Source organism: Cetorhinus maximus, chromosome 24, assembly GCF_964194155.1.
Source record: "Cetorhinus maximus chromosome 24, sCetMax3.hap1.1, whole genome shotgun sequence".
Lineage (NCBI taxonomy): Eukaryota > Metazoa > Chordata > Chondrichthyes > Lamniformes > Cetorhinidae > Cetorhinus > Cetorhinus maximus.
The window spans coordinates 46,506,085-46,522,659 of record NC_135902.1 but is presented as its reverse complement, the minus strand read 5'-3'; the positions used below and the strand labels follow the sequence as shown (position 1 = coordinate 46,522,659).

The 16,575-nt window shown below is 45.1% G+C and overlaps 1 protein-coding gene across 1 annotated transcript in view; it reads right to left on the bottom strand.

Annotated features, from left to right (window-relative positions):
- The window catches only part of rptor (regulatory associated protein of MTOR, complex 1), a 427,059-nt gene extending 414,452 nt beyond the window's left edge, over positions 1 to 12,607 (bottom strand). Inside the window, exon 1 of the mRNA XM_078571169.1 lies at positions 12,537 to 12,607. The gene's annotated coding sequence lies outside the window, so the exon portion shown is untranslated. The remainder of the gene's footprint in view (positions 1 to 12,536) is intronic.
- Positions 12,608 to 16,575: the final 3,968 nt, after the last annotated feature.

The following is a 16,575-nucleotide window of genomic DNA, read 5'->3' as shown; positions in this document are numbered from 1 at the left end:
GTGAAGACAAGAAGGACATGAGGGAGCTCATGACAATTCAGCATGACAGCAGTCCTAAGGCATTTCCAGATATTGTCTGCACTAAATTAGTTTGTGGAGACCAGGGACTTGCTTGGCAGGCTGATCTTTGGTGTAGACTATGAGAGAAATAGCCAGTGAGAAAAGAGCACACAAAAGTGCACAAAATTCTGCTGCTGTTGGTGACTATTCCTGTACGCTCACCAAGCTCAACACAGCTTCAAATACTCAACACTAGGTGCAATATACAAATGCCCCTAGTCCGATGCCTAAAAGGTACCTATTTTCTGTCCTATGTTTCCATTTAGAGCCGGTGTCACTCACTGCTTTAGTGCAATTTTCACAACAATGCTGAGGGGACACCAAGGTGCAGAAGAAATCGGCTCTGCTCGTGCAATGTTGGTGGATTATTGTCTTCTCTGGGTCACGTGTACCATTGTCTGGTTAAAGTGCAATTGGGCACCTAACTCGCTGAGTAACTGGCCACTTGCTTAAACTTGATTGACCGGCGCAGACTCGATGGGCCGAAGGGCCATTTTCTGTGCTGTAGACCTCTATGACTCTATGAGAATAGGAGCAACCTGGACTTCACTCAGCCACCAATATTCTTTCCACCCATCTGGAAAGCCGCTTAGCTTCTGTGTGGCAGCTCCCTTAATGTGGCTGGAGTGGACGTATCACATCTTTGATTCTGCTATAGTTAGGTATTTTCTGTTGGTCATTTTCTCATGGTAAAGACCTGGGTAAAGAGTTACAGTTTGTTCTTGACTTTTAAATCAAGGTATATTCACCCTTAAAAGGGCCAAGATAAAAGGTGGCTAAAATGCTAATAAGCTAAGCTTTGATATAGCTTCCCCAAAGTCTAAACAATGGGCAGTTTGTTAACCTGCCCCAGTGATCAGTAAATACCTCACACCCAGCGTCTTTGGAAGTCTCTAGCCCTGAGCCTGAGGGAGGGGTGGTCAGCTGAACCTTCCCTTTGGGCTGTGAATGGAGAAAGATGAAAACAGTGCAGCAGGTCAGGCACTTGAAAACGGCTTCAGGTCTTACATACGAACATACAAATTAGGAGCAGGAGTAGGCCACACAGCCTCTTCAGCCTGCTCTGCCATTCAATACGATCATGGCTGATCTGAATATAACCTCAACTGCACACTCCTGCCTATCCCCCATAGCTTTTTACCCCCTTGTTAATCAAGAATCTATTTAGCTCTGCCTTAATAATATTCAAAGACTCCACTGCCTTTTGAGGAAGAGAGTTCCAAAGATTCACAACCCTCTGAGAGAAAACATTTCTCCTCATCTCTGTCTATTTTTAAACAGTGATCATTAGTTCTAGATTCAGCCACAAAAGGAAACATCCTCTCCACATCCACCCTGTCACGACCCCTCAGGATTCTAAAGGTTTCCATTAAGTCACCTTTTACTCTTCTAAATTCCAGCGATACAAGCCTAACCTGTCCTGCCTCTCCTCATAAGACAACCCGCCCATTCTTGGTATTAGTCTAGTAAACCTTCACTGAACTGCTTACAAAGTATTTACATCTTTCTCTAAATAAGGAGACCAGTACTGTACACAATACACCAGATGTGGCCACACCAATGCCCTGTACAACCTCCTTACTTTTGCAATCAATTCCCCTCACAATAAATGGTAACATTCTATTAACTCTCCTAATTACCTGCTGTACCTGCATTGTAACCTTTTGTGATTCATGTACTAGGACACACAGATCCCTCTGAATCTCAGAGCTGTGCAATCTCTCACCATTTAGATAATATGCTTCTTTTTTATACTTATTGCCAAAATGAACAATTTCACATTTGCCTGCATTATATTCCATTTCCCAGATCTTTGCCCACTCACTTAAGCCATCTATGCCATTTTGTAGCCTCCTAATGTCCTCTTCACAATTTACTTTCCTACTTATCTTTGTGTCGTCAGCAAATTTAGCAACTATACCATCTGTCCTTTCCTCCAAGTCATTTATATAAATTGTAAAAAGTTGAGGCCCCAGCACTGATCCCTGTGGCACACCACTCGTCACATCCTGCCAACCAGAAAAAGACCCCTTTATGCCAACTCTCTGCTGCCTGTGAGCTAGCCAATCTTCTATCCATGCCTATATATTATCCACTACACCATGAGCTCTTCCTGTATGAGGTCACAGAGATAGATTACTGTCTCTTCGATGAATCACACTCCTCCAGAATTCCTCAGGGAGAAGCTTATATGACTTGGGTAACCTGTATAGTCCACAGGAAGAGTACCTAGCGGACCGCATCCTCCTTAAATGGTGCTTGAATCTCCTTACACCACCCTGTACTGCCCCTCCTCCATGATAACAACATACAGTGCCATGTCAAGGGAAAGTCAATCTGCTTCTGAGTTGCCCTAACTGCAGAATGTGTGTGTGATAGGATGGGGCGTTTGGTAGTGGAGGCGGCTCCAAAAATTTTGGTGCGTTGGTGGTGAGAGACTTGGTCAAAAACAAGTATAGATATATGTGTGATAAATCCTCCAAAAATGGGTTCCAAAAGCGCAACCAAGTTGCAAAAATTCACCGAATATGAAACTTAACCCTGCCCCTAAAGGTAATTGACCAAGAACTATAAAGATAACAAGCTAACATTATTCAACTTTGACAAATTATATTCTACAAATGACACATGGACCCAGCAAAAGTGTAACTATAATTTTCACTCAGTGCCCTAGCCAATATGTATCTTTTAACGAACATCTAAAACAGATGTTCTTGTCATTTATGACTTTATTGTTTATGGGATCTTGCTGTTCATTTGTTGGTTGCCAAATTTCCTACATCATAACAATGGCTACACTTCAAAAAAGTAACTCATTGGCTGTAAATTGAGTTGTTAGGTCTTGAGATTGTGAAATGTGCTATATAAATGCACTTGTAGCCACTGGTCAGAGCTATGTACCCACTAGAACCCTTCAAAACACCCTAGCTGGTCACCTGCACCTCAAAGGATGACCAAAACATTGTTATGTTCTCCACAGAGGTCAATAACTTTGGAAAAAAAGATTTGAACTTCCAGTTACTAGCTGAAAGAATGATAAGACAAGAGTTCACATGTTAAAACGTGTACTGTAACAAATGACTAATAAAACACTATTGACTAGATACTTATTTTGTAGGCAAGCTTATACTTTAAACAACAGGAAAAGTGTTATATTTATCATTCATTATACTCTTGCGGGAATTACAGTACTTTCAGCAAACAGTTTCTCCCAGTTTCCAATGGGTTCCCATATTCTTACTTCACTTAGAAGTAACTTCGAGTGACCGTTGCTTTCCTCAGTTTTCGGAGAGTTTCTTAAATCCACCACTAGTAGTAAAGCCTGTTCCAATTATTCTTCTACCTGCAGCCATGCCAGGACTAATCTCCCAGAATCCTTAGAAGATTGTGTCTCTTCGACTAAACGCCGTAACACCATCTCGTTCCCCCAACAAGCTGTGGTAGTTTGCAAAGCCAAGAGCCTATTCTCTCTGCTAGCCACACAAAACTGCAGCCTGAAATATTCCTTAATTTGTAGGGAAGCCCGTAACCTGATCTCAGAAATGGCTTCCTCCACCCTCTTCCCATGGCAAAGTGAAACACATTGGGCACAGCTTAGCCCTTATCGGGCGGGGTGGTCGGAAAGCCGACTGCCGCCCGCAATCGGGGCAGCACCACAATTTCACAAATAATGCCTGCCCAACGTGAAACACAAGCGACAGCGCTTAGCACTGCCTGTGTGGGCAGGGGGGGGGCGAGTTTGAGCGTGAGTACGCACTTGCAAATCTCCCTGAGGCACAGAACTGCCTCAGGGAGATGAACATTTTTCAAATATAAAATAAAGATTTCAAAAATGTAATAAAACATGTCCCCTCATGAGTAGGGGCATGTTATGAATGAAATGTAAAATTTTTAAAATTTTACTTTTATTTGCTGTTGGAAACCGCATCCTGCCCACGGATGAGGTTTCCTAAAAAATGCAAAGGCCACTCCGCCTTTTCGCCTGCCCTGCCAACCGTAAGGTTGGATGGGCAGCGAAAAATTTCTTTTAATTACCTTGTTCATGGCTTTTAATAGGCCTTTTAATTGAGGGCAGGCGAGCTGCTGACTCTGGCGCACGCCCAGCAACTGAAATATCGTGCGACTGCGCGTTGACGTCGGGACGCTCGCTGGACGTCAACGCGAGTCATTTTAGGCTCAAGTGGGTTGGGCGTGTGCCTGTCCGCTGGGGTAAAAAGTTTTCACATTAGCCTTGCCTCGAGGTAGAAATGCTAGTTAGCAACTCTCTTTCATCTTAGAAGTAAATGGACAGTTTACATATGAACATACATGCAAACATATGAATTAGGAGCAGGAGTAGGCCATTTGGCTATTTGAGCCTGCTCCGCCATTCAATAAAATCATGGCTGATCTGATTGTGGCCTCTTTCTGCCTAGCCCCAATAGTCTTTGCCTCTTTTGTTAGTCAAGAACCTATATACCTCTACATTACTACTGCTGACAATCTGGTACCTTCAACACATTTCTGGGACTCTGGGAGACTCAGAGTCCACTCATCGGGCAGAATTTTGCCCTCGTCGGGCATGCTCGGGGCGAGCGGGAGTGGTCGGGAAGCCGGCCGTTGCTTGCGATCGGGCTGTGACCGCGATTTCACGCTGACGGGCCAATTGAGGCCCCGCCCAGTGTGAAACGCACGCTGCAGCACACAGTGCTGCCTGTGCGGGGAGGGGGAGGAGGACGAGCGGGGAACTTTGTGCATGCGTGCAAATGCGCGCAGGAAAAGCTCCCTGAGTCACAGAGCTGCCTCAGGGAGATGAAGATGTAAAAAGTCAAAAATAAAGAATTTAAAACTGTTAAATAAAAAATGTCCCCTCATGTGCCTCTGATATTAATGTAAAGGGACATGTTATTAATGAAAAGTTAAAATTTTCATTTTATTTTTAATTGCTGTTGGAAACCTCATCCCGCCCGTGGATGAGGTTTCCTAAAAAGTCCAAAGGCCGCTCAGCGTTTTCACCTGCCCGCCAACTGTCGGATTGGACGCAGCGAAAAATCACATTTAATTGGTACTTTAATGGCCTTAATAGGCCTGTTAATTGCCGACTCCCGCACGAGCCCACCGAGCGAAATATCGCGGGAGTGCGCGATGATGTCGGGACGCTCGCCTGACGTCATCACACGTCATTTTACACTCACTCGCGTCGGGCGCACGCCCACCCGAAGAAGTTAAAATTCTGGCCGCAGTAAACTCAGAGACTGCTGCCGTTGTATCCAAGTGTAAATATCTTGCACCTTCTTCTCAGTGAAACAAGACCTCTTTTGATCGCTAGCAATCAAACCAGCCAGGCTTCTGGTCAGGCAGACTGCAGAACAGGTCACCTGACCCCTTTCATTTACTCTAAATTTCAAACCACAGTCCCAAAATATAATCTAATGCAGCTCATAACTGTGACAATATAAATGCGAGTCTTACTTTAATAGGGGACTGTACTCAAGTTACTCATCTTGACTGAGGCTTGAGAAAGTTGGACTCTTGTTAATTCATTCTACAACAGCAATTTAAGGCAAAGAGCTTGCTTTTATCTCTATTATCTGCCCTCAGTGTTTAGAGACATGGTTCATGCCTCATTTTTATCATCGTATCTCCAATGCAAATTCAATTCTATGGCTCTTCCTAATTTATAGTCCAGTGTCCTGGAACAACCCTTAACACTCACGGCATCCTCAACGGATCAATATGCAATTGACTGTATGGTGATTGGAAGCTTCTGCATTGTTCCAACACGTAGCCTTAGTGAGCAGCGGCATAGTTTAGTTTAACCTGCTTTAGTTTTAACTGTTACCTTCTGGCTGTTTCCTCTCACTTCAGTGGCCTTGTTGACAACTCTTCATACTGCCTAGGCAATGACCAATAATTACATTTAAATCTGATTTCTCTAACCATTGCTGATTGCATCCATTGTTCTACTTGCTTCCTGTAGCCCACTGTGCATTACATTACCTTATCCAAATCTGTTTTTAGCACTGAGAATGGCTCCCTTCTTTCCTCCAAACTATCGAGCAAGTGTGGCGTTGCTAAGCACCAATTTTGCTGTAAGGTCCTCTGACATCTAAAATCCGACTCCAAGAATCCTGCTCCAGCATAACAACCAATAAATAAAAGAATTGTCAAACAATTCACGAAAAGCCCATCAGGCTGGTGTTCAGTATTGTCATAATGAAATTAACTCACAGCTTTTCCTGTCTCCATAAACCTTTCACAAATTACACACATTCTGTTCAGAAGGAAGGCAGTGTCCCATTAAATTCTGGTAAACAGAGGGTTGCAGATGAAAAGATTAAGCCAGGGCAAAATGCTCTCTGTTTCGGCTTAATTGCAAATCTGCTTCCAGCGGTGTGTTCCTTTAAAAAATGGACTCCAACTTGAACATTATTTTTGCACATGTTATGTGAAGTACTCATTAGGGCACTGGAGTTGGCTTATGGTGCTACTAGACTGCGCCATTTAGAAACATGGCAGAGTGTGTTCCTGTTCCTAACATCTGACACACACAAAAATCAGTGCTCCCCACATGCCAATTTTACACAGGGTTCCAAGATTATTTAATGAGCTCTGTTTCGGCCTTTATTGCTGTCAAACTTGAAATTGAACAATGGCTGATGTCATTGATCCCTGCAAAAATACAGAATGTGCAGCAGATACATTTTAACAATGGAATGCCACAATGGGTACCTTTTCCTTGCTGAAATGCTTTACTCATTCATCAAGGTGAAGGAAATCAATGCTGGAGAATTGAACTTAGGGTGGAATTTTACAGTCGCTTTGCGGCGGGGGTGAGGCGGTAAAATGCAGCGTGCCATTCAAAAGTCCATTCACTTCGGTGGGACCGTAAAATCCCGGCGGCTTAAAATTCCGCCCGTAGTTTCAGATTCCAAGTTAGCATCAAGCACGCCCCGGTTAGCCACACCCTGACTGCAGAAAAGCTACTTCCCCCCGAACAATCTACCTTAGTAACAAAATCAGGACACCTCCTGCAGCTTCTGTGACGCTGCTCTTTCCAAAACCAGCTACAACTCAAACCTTTCAACAGGACTGAATTATGAGCAGTTTACACTGCTGAGCCATAGCCATTCGGTTGAGACCACCCAAAGCCGGAGAGTAAAACGAAAGACAGAAAATGCAGTGAATATTGACACCACTGTGTGAACGACTGCGTCAGAGGCGTGTCATGGCTTGCAGTTTTAACCATTCTGGACTACGCGCAGCCCATGAGATACAGCAAATAAAGTCTTCAAACTTAAGCCCCAAGCCGCAGCAAACAAAGGCCCAGATTTTCGCCACAATGGGGTTCACCGTCATAGCGAATCTCCTGGAAATGGCTGAAAATTTTTAAGTCCCAGCCCTGAACATGGCATATTCCATTTCCACGGGAAGGTGGGGGAGTGAAGTCAGGCCAGGACTTGCATATGCGCGGTTTACAGAGGCAGCTGGCCATTTAAATCACCAGCTGCCTCCACTGAATTGGGATTTTGGTCGGCCAGGAGTGTGAAACCTGGAGCGTGCACATTAGACGAGGTGCAAGGAGGTCTGAGCTTGTTGGATTCATTTGGATTCCAGGGTACCCCTTTGGAGAGATAAGGTTCCCGTTTGAATATGGTCTCGGTACACCTTTGGGGTAGGTAAGGCACCCTATGGGAGAGGTGAGGCACCCTATGGGAGAGGTGAGGCACCCTATGGGAGAGGTGAGGCACCCTATGGGAGAGGTGAGGCACCCTATGGGATTGTTAAGAGTGAACATGATTATGCACTTTTTGTGCACAAACTCATTGGAACTATCAAGCTGTCAAAGAACTGTCAAAGCTGTCAAGGAACAGTCAAAGGATACTAAATGAGTTGACATGGAAAGGAGAAGGGCAAAGGTTGGTGGCATGTGTTGGCATGAGTTGGCACTGTTGGCATAGGGGCTATAAATAACCATGGGGATGTGGGTGGAAGGACAGAACTTGGCATAGGGGGAATGGGAGACCATGGGGGTGGGTAAAGGGGCATGGGCTGGCATAGTGGGCATGAGGTAGCAGAAGTTGGCATTGCTAGGGCACAGGGAGTGTGTGGGGGGGAGGTGAGGGGTGAGGACTGGAGTGTTTTTTTTTATATCCATTTGAACATAGTGCCAGAGCACAAAGGCAGGTCTTCCACTCAGCCCACCTCTGCACCTGATAGTCTCCGCACTCGTTCCAGGCGGTGGGTGGGTCCAACTTCCATTCCAGCTTGTCCACACCACCACCAACCCCCCCCAATCCCTCACCACCCCACCCCCACCAATCCCCCATCCCCCACCCTGGGCCTGCTGGTGGCCATTTTTAAAGGTTGAGTTCGCAGAGCTGGGAATTCTCTACACACTCAAACCGGGAACAGAACTCATGACCCAAACTACGGCCAACAAAGGCCTGGATTTTCACCCTCAAGACAGGTAGCGGGAGTCAAGAAAATTCCTGCTCGCTCTGCCTCAGGAGTAAGTGCCCGCAAAGGCCGGATCTTCATTGTTGGGGGGCAGGTGTGGGCTGGATCAGGACAGCTGACCAGGGAAAGAGATCGGAAGTAGCCACAGGGTCTGCTGGGTGCGAAGGTGGGGGCTGTTTAAAAGGCCCGCCTCGGTGCCATGGGACTTTGTCCCAATTAAAATAAAAACACAATGGCCACCCAGCCCTCACCCCTCATCCTCCAGACACTCCCCATGCCCCATCCCCTATGGACCCTCATGCCCCTATGCCAAGCTATGGCACTTTCATGCCCATTAGCCCACTATATACAGCCTAGAACCAATGAACCCTATGGTGTATAGTGGTATGTGTAAAAAAAAGCAATTCATTCAAAACTTTCTCCTATGTTGAAAAAAAGTCTTCACTACAAGCAGATAAATGTGTCAATCATCTAGACTCTTTAAAGTATCAATAACAAAAACCACAAATCCTTGGAACCACTTAACTTGTTTTACACAAGTTAACTTTGTGAAATTGACAGCAGAGATCAGAGTGTCTGAGCTGTCAATCAAACAATGTTTTCACTGGGGATCAGCTGTTTCAACAAATCTAATGGATGCCTGGGCTATCAGCCAAGCCTTATTATGTATGCTGGCTGAGAGCCCAGACAACCACTAGAGTACTAGAACACGTGAGTACACCCTTAAACAGCCTGCGCTATTAAAAAGGTACCCCGAAAATCCCAGTCACTTTAACAATCCCATGCAGGGTGGGATTGATCAGACAGTTACCCCAATCATCGCCATTAGGACTGGGAATAGTGGTGTCACTATATGCAGTCAAACAGAAAGTGGTCAGGCAGAACTGTTCTAGCAGAGGATCCACACCTGAACCATTAACTTACCTGTTCCCTCCACAGATGCTAGCTGAGTGTTTGCTTCTCACTTTATATTGGGATGTTATAACCAGCAGAGAGAGAGAGAGAGAGGCTTTAAGTCTCTCAGCCTGGGTTGGATTTGAATCAACGGTACAAGCATGAATGAACAGATTACATCATTGTATTGTGAATCCCTGTCACAATGAGTGCAGTGCATTCATTTGAGCGCAGGAGTTCTTTAACACATCTCACATTTTGTTTGGGTTGCAGAGCACCCAGGAGCTAGAATTTTTAATAAGCATTGCCCAAAACTCGTTCAGGAAATTTTACCCTGGCACACTTGGTAACGAGGAAAGAGAGCAGAAATCTAACACAAAAATAGAAAGAGTGGGAAGCCTAGCGGCTGTTACCAGGTGGAGATTCCTACTGTCAGAACAAATGTCGCCAGACGCGATAGCTACCTGCTGAAATGTGTCTCTTCTTCTCTCGGTGAAAATCAGAAACAGACTACACCATCGCAGGAGTCCAACTCAGGCCATCACAACGTAAAACGCAGAAGTATATCTTTTTTTTAAATTAAACACTTACACTTTTCTGAGTTTTAAAGCGCATCTGAAGGGGGAACAAACATCGAGGAAATTCCTGCCAGTTCAGACACTGCAATGTGCTGGAGTGGTGAACGGTCACGTGGAAAATGACAATGATTTTTCTGCCCCCAGCTGATGTTACTTTTATACTCCCTGCTCCACCTCGTTATTTCTGTGCTTCTAACCGAGTGTCAGAATGGGCCACTCTGGTGTGAGGTGGCTGTTTCTGTGCTTGTTCATCCCTCTTCAGCAGTGGATTAAAAACAAACTTTGCACATTATTGGGCAGCTTGTGGTTTTGCTTTAGCAGCGCTGTGCTTGGGAAGGATGGAACCACCAAAGATCTGTCCTCCCCTTCTCTGCTTTAGGCTCTGGTTATTGCTGAGTTTTTGGATACACAGGTGCTGGGTAAGCACCTAGGCTCTCAGCCAAGTGACTAGTTTTCCTGCATAAACCATGACAATGGAGCCCCAATATCAGCATAGTCTAGACAGAACTGAATGAAAAATCACTCTAAAGATTGTGGAGCATAGGAACAGATTATTCAGACAGCAAAGCCTGTTCTGCCATTCTGTAACTTAACTTCATCCACCTACTTTGTCTCCAGATCTCTTCACTCTCTTGGCAAGCAAAAAAACAAAATCCATCAATCTCAGATTTAATGTTAAAAGCAAAATACTGCGGGTGCTGGAAATCTGAAACAAGAACAGAAAATGCTGTAAAAGCTCAGCAGGCCTGACAGCATCTGTGGAGAGAGAAAAACAAAGTTAACGTTTCGAGTCCGCACGGCCCTTCTTCAGACCTGCTGAGTTTTTCCAGCATTTTCTGTTTTTGTTTCAGATTTAATGTTATTAATTGAACTCAGAATCACAGAATCACACAGTGCAGAAGAGGCCCTTTGGCCCATGCCCCAACGAAAACAACCCAAGTCTATCCAACCTCTCTTCATAACTTAAATGTTTCATCCCAGGCAACATCCTGGTGAATCTCCTCTGCACCCCCTCCAGTGCAATCACATCCTTCCTATAATGTGGCAACCAGAACCGCACACAGTACTCCAGCTGTGGCCTCACCAAGGTTCAATATAAATCCAACATGACCTCCCTACTTTTGTAATCTATCCCTCGATTGATAAAGGCAAGTGTCCCATATGCCTTTTTCACCACCCAACTAACATGCCCCTCCGCCTTCAGAGGTCTACGGACACACACGCCAAGGTCCCTTTGTTCCTCAGGACTCACATCTATCTAGCTAGGTGCTCCGATAACCATTTTGTTCTGTTTCAGAAATACATTCAACCACAAAACTGGCCACGATACCAGTTGGAAGAGCCTGTTCGGGAGTGTTCATCACATTGCACACAGCTACCCAGGTCACATTAATCCGGCATCACTCACCTCTACTAGCAAAAGATTGAAGTCACTGCTGCAATAACTTTAAATTCAGCGCAAATGGGTATAAATTCAGTCAACGACAGCAGAACAGGTCACACCTGTGTGGCTTCAATTGACTTTTGGTCACAGGTCTTATGTAGCAAGGGCAGAAAGAGCCAGGGTAAGAGCAATAAGTCAGCCAGTTGAAAAATGGCTGAATTCCTGGCAATCCCACCCCCTTTTACAATGCTGCCCTGTTCTAGTCATGAATCGGTAACACTGCTTGATTGCTCTGATTCATGGAATCAGGTTCGGATTTATGCTAATAGGTTTGGAAGGAAATTTCTGCAAAATTCACGTTGGCAAACCCGGCACTACATCCAGTGCATTCTGGCTACATTTTGCTGATTGTGTCTCTAGTGGAAACTCTATGTCGATTGGACATCTCACTATCCCCATTCAAGGTTGACATGCACACACCCTCCAGCATGGATCACTAGGTAACAAACAGGAGCAAGAACCCCCTGACTCATCTTTATCCTGCCTTCCCAGTCCTATCCACAATAATACCACTATGGGAAGTTCCCAGCAGAGATTAGGAGTTAGCCTTGGGAACGATAAGGACATCAAATGGGGTGAGACACCCCGAACCCACTCCCCTGACATCCAAACTCAACAGCATTATTAACAAGGCCTTGGATCAACAATAACAGCTTATGTTTACACCACACCTTTAAATGTAAGAAAACTTTCTAAGGTGCATCACAAGAACATTGTAAAGAAAATGTGTCCTCAAGCCACATAAGGAGACATTAGGTCAGATAAGCTTGGTCAAAGAGTTAGATTTTAAGGAGGTAAGTGGGAGAGATGGAGAGGTGTAGGTAGAGTATACCAGAGTTTAGGGCCTAAGCAGTTGAGGGTCATCTATAGGGTGGTCAGTCATCCGGTTTTACACCTAGTAGTCCAGTTTCTAGCCGGTCTGGCCATTTTCCGGTGCTAGATGGCTTTATAACCAGTGCTGTACTTTGTGCTTTAGTACACTTAACACAGAGAAACAGCAGTAGGGACATGTGTTTGCTTCTTTCCCTGTCTGCAAGAGCCTCCAACCAATTGGGACACAGAAAACAGAAGCTGGCGTTGATATTTTTTTCCACCAGCTCCGACCTCTGTCTCTCACTTACTTGCAATCCGGCTTTTCTACTTCCCATTGGGCTTTTTCCAACTCGGAACACAATGGATCTCAATGTGCGCTGCCATCATTCCCACCAACCACTCCGTGTCCGAGTACAGTGTCCGGTATCCTTAGCCACACCTCCCCCACCTCAGCTGAGCCACCAATTAAAATTGGGGATGGTCAACAGGCCAGAATAGTTGAGCACAGATGTCTCAAAGGGTCGCGTGACTGAAGGGATTGCAGAGAAAGGGAGGACGAGTCAATGGAGGGATTTGAAAACTAGGATGATGTGCCTTGATTGGGAAGCAAAGGGGGGAAGTCAGTGAATACAGGAGTGATAGGGGAATGGGACTTGACATGAGTTTAAGAGGCTGGCAATGGAGTTTTGGACTGCTTCAGGTTTTAAGGGGGGATAAAATTAGGGAGGCCAGCCAGGGGGGTGTGTTGGATTAGGCAAGCCGAAAGGTAACATGAGGGTTTCAGCAGCAGATGAGCCAAGACAAGAGCAAAGTCGGATGATGCTATAGGAGTGGAAATAGGCAGTCCTAACGATGGCGCGAGTATGTGGTCAGAAGCTCATCCTGGGTTGAATGTGACACCAAGGTTGTGAATGGACAGGTTCAGTCTCGGACTGTTGTCAGGGAGAGGGGTGGAGGGGCTAGGGGACAGAGTTTGGAACAGGAACCAGAAACGATGGCTTCAGTCTTCCCAATATTTAATTGGAGGAAATTTCTGCTCATCCATTATTGGATGTTGGATAAGCACTCTGATAATTTAGTAACCGTCAAAGTAGATTTGCTCTCATGTGGAGATGGGGGATTACTGTAGTCCATTCCGCTGGGAAGATATATAAGGGGAATTTTGAATGTTCTTTAAGCTCTGACGCTATTCAAACCCAGCCTTCAACATTTTTTGCCTGTTATAGGGTTATGACAGCATGCTGAGTTTACCTATAACTAGGTAGCTTTTATTGTATGAGAAAAATAATCACTGCCAAGCCAACTTTGATTGCTTTTTATTTATTTCAGCAATTCCATATATTTTTAATTTACAAGAGTTGGAAACGCAGTGGAAATAGTGGCAATAAACAGTTGCATCGCTATTGGGATAAGAGGAATTGCAGCAATCATTTAATGGATTTGAGCTGCAGAAATGTGCCTTCATTTTAAGACTGCTTCTACCTTCCCTCTTCTCCACCCACACACCGATGGTCGGCTCACTAAACACTCACACAGCAGCTCTGCTTTTTACACACAGAACCTATAAGATTAAATTCTTCAGAATGAGGCATTTCCAGATCGGGGTAAACATACAGGGCTACGTGAAGGGCTAAAGGCTCACACCGCAATGCTGCTTGAACCCCATAACAGTAAAACACCCATGTCCCTGCATCAGTAAAACAATCCCTGTGACACCTCTGCTTTCCACTCCATTCAGACTGTATTTGTGTGTGTGTGTGTGAGAGAGAGACTGCGGAATTGGGCCACAATCATTTCACACTGGACATTGCAGTTCATAACCCTCCAACTCATAGGGAAAGGAAGGAATAGTTCCCATCCCAACACCATCATATTCCCGCACTCTCTTCCGTGTTTTCTCCTCTTTTTCCTCTTTTCTTCCTGGCTGCTGCTTTCAATTTGTTTCTCGTTCTTGTGCTTTCCTTTTACGCTCCCCAGAATACACACTCTTCCCCGGCAGAGTGAGTAGGGACAAGGGAGCTGCTTTCAAACCTCTCCCTCCACAGCAGAGAGATCCAGGGTAACTCGAAACAGCACAGAATGAGGATATTTGGCCCGTCATGCCTTTGTCCACTCTTTTGAAAGATTTCTCCAATTAGGCCTATTCCCCCATCGCCCTCAAAATATTTCCCTGCATTTATTTATCACTTTTTAAAGGGATTATTGATTTTGCCTTCAGGCAGTGCCTTCTAGATCATAATAATTCACTGCATTAAAAAAAAATTCTCCTCATCTCACATCTGGCTCTTTTGCCAATTTCCTTAAATATGGGTGCTGTGTGGTTAGGGATCCTTCAAAAGCTCCTCAACATGAACTTTCCATGTAGGAATACTGTTCTCACTCACATAACCAGGCACTGAAGAATAGAACAGTGGAAACTAGTCTTTATACACTTATAAACTTCTATTAACACAGCCACACGTTGCTTATCATGCACCCCCAACCAGCAACTCCACTTTAATCCTGCCCTGTATAATCTTATGAGTCAAAAAAATTAAACTAAATTGAAAAAAAAATCAGGGACAAAGTAAAAGCAGCCCCTTATACTGCAAAAACAAAAGACAAAATGCAAAAGAAACTTGCCAACATCAAATCAAATGCTGCCCTGTATATATGAGCACAGGTGAATCCCCAGTTAACATCCAGCAATCTGAATACAACCGCCTCCTCTTCACCATGGACGTCCAATCCCTCTACATTAATGATCTAGATGAAGGAACTGAGGGCATCCTGGCTAAGTTTGCAAATGATACAAAGATAGGGGGAGGGACAGGTAGTATTGAGGAGGCAGGGAGGCTGCAGAAGGATTTGAACTGTTTAGGAGAATGGGCAAAGAAGTGGCAGATGGAATACAACGTGGGGAAGTGTGAGGTCATGCACTTTGGTAGGAAGAGTAGAGGCATAGACTATTTTCTAAATGGAGAGAGAATTCAGAAATCTGAAGTGCAAAGGGACTTGGGAGTCCTAGTCCAGGATTCACTTAAGGTTAACTTGCAGGTTGAGTCGGTAGTTAGGAAGGCAAATGCAATGTTGGCATTTATTTCGAGAGGACTAGAATATAAAAGCAGGATGTGCTGCTGAGGCTTTATAAGGCTCTGGTCAGACCACATTTAGAATATTGTGAGCAATTTTGGGCCCCGTATCTCAGGAAGGATGTGCTGGCCCTGGAGAGGGTCCAGAGGAGGTTCACGAGAATGATCCCAGGAATGAAAGGCTTAACATATGAGGAACGTTTGAGGACTCTGGGTCTATACTCGATGGAGTTTAGAAGGATGAGGGGGGATCTGATTGAAACTTACAGAATACTGAAAGGCCTGGATAGAGTGGACGTGGGGAAGATGTTTCCATTCGTAGGAGAGACTAGGACCCGAGGGCACAGCCTCAGAGTAAAGGGAAGACCTTTTAGAACAGAGATGAGGAGAAACTTCTTTAGCCAGAGAGTGGTGAATCTATGGAATTCATTGCCACAGAAGGCTGTGGAGGCCAGGTCATTGAATGTATTTAAGACCGAGATAGATAAGCTCTTGATTGGTAAGGGGATCAAAGGTTACGGGGAGAAGGCGGGAGAATGGGTTTGAGAAACTTATCAGCCATGATTGAATGGCGGAGCAGACTCGATGGGCCGAATGGACTAATTTCTGCTCCTATGTCTTATGGTCTTATGGTCTACACCTCCATCCCCCACCGGGATGGTCTGAGGGCTCTCCACTTCTTCCTTGAACAGAGGCCCGAACAATCCCCATCCACCACCACTCTCCTCCGTCAGGCTGAACTTGTTCTCACACTGAACAATTTCTCCCTAAATTCCTCTCACTTCCTCCAAATAAAAGGTGTGGCCATGGGTACCCGCATGGGCCCCAGCTATGCCTGACTCTTTATGGGGTATGTGGAACATTCCTTGTTCCAGTCTTACTTAGGCCCCCTCCCACAACTCTTTCTCCGGTACATCGATGATTGCTTCGGTGCTGCTTCATGATCTCGTCTGGACCTGGAAAAATGTATTAATTTTGCTTCTAATTTCCACCCCTCCATCACTTTCACATGATCCATCTCTGAAACTTCCCTTCCCTTCCTTGACCTCTCTATCTCAATTTCTGGTGATAGACTGTCCACCAATTTCCATTACAAGCCTACCGACTCCCACAGCTACCTCGACTACAGCTCCTCACACCCTGCTTCCTGTAAGGACTCCATCCCATTCTCTCAGTTCCTTCGCCTCCGTCGCATCTGTTCTGATGATGCCACTTTCAAAACAGTTCCTCTGACATGTCTTCCTTCTTCCTTAACCAAGGTTGACCATGACGGTTG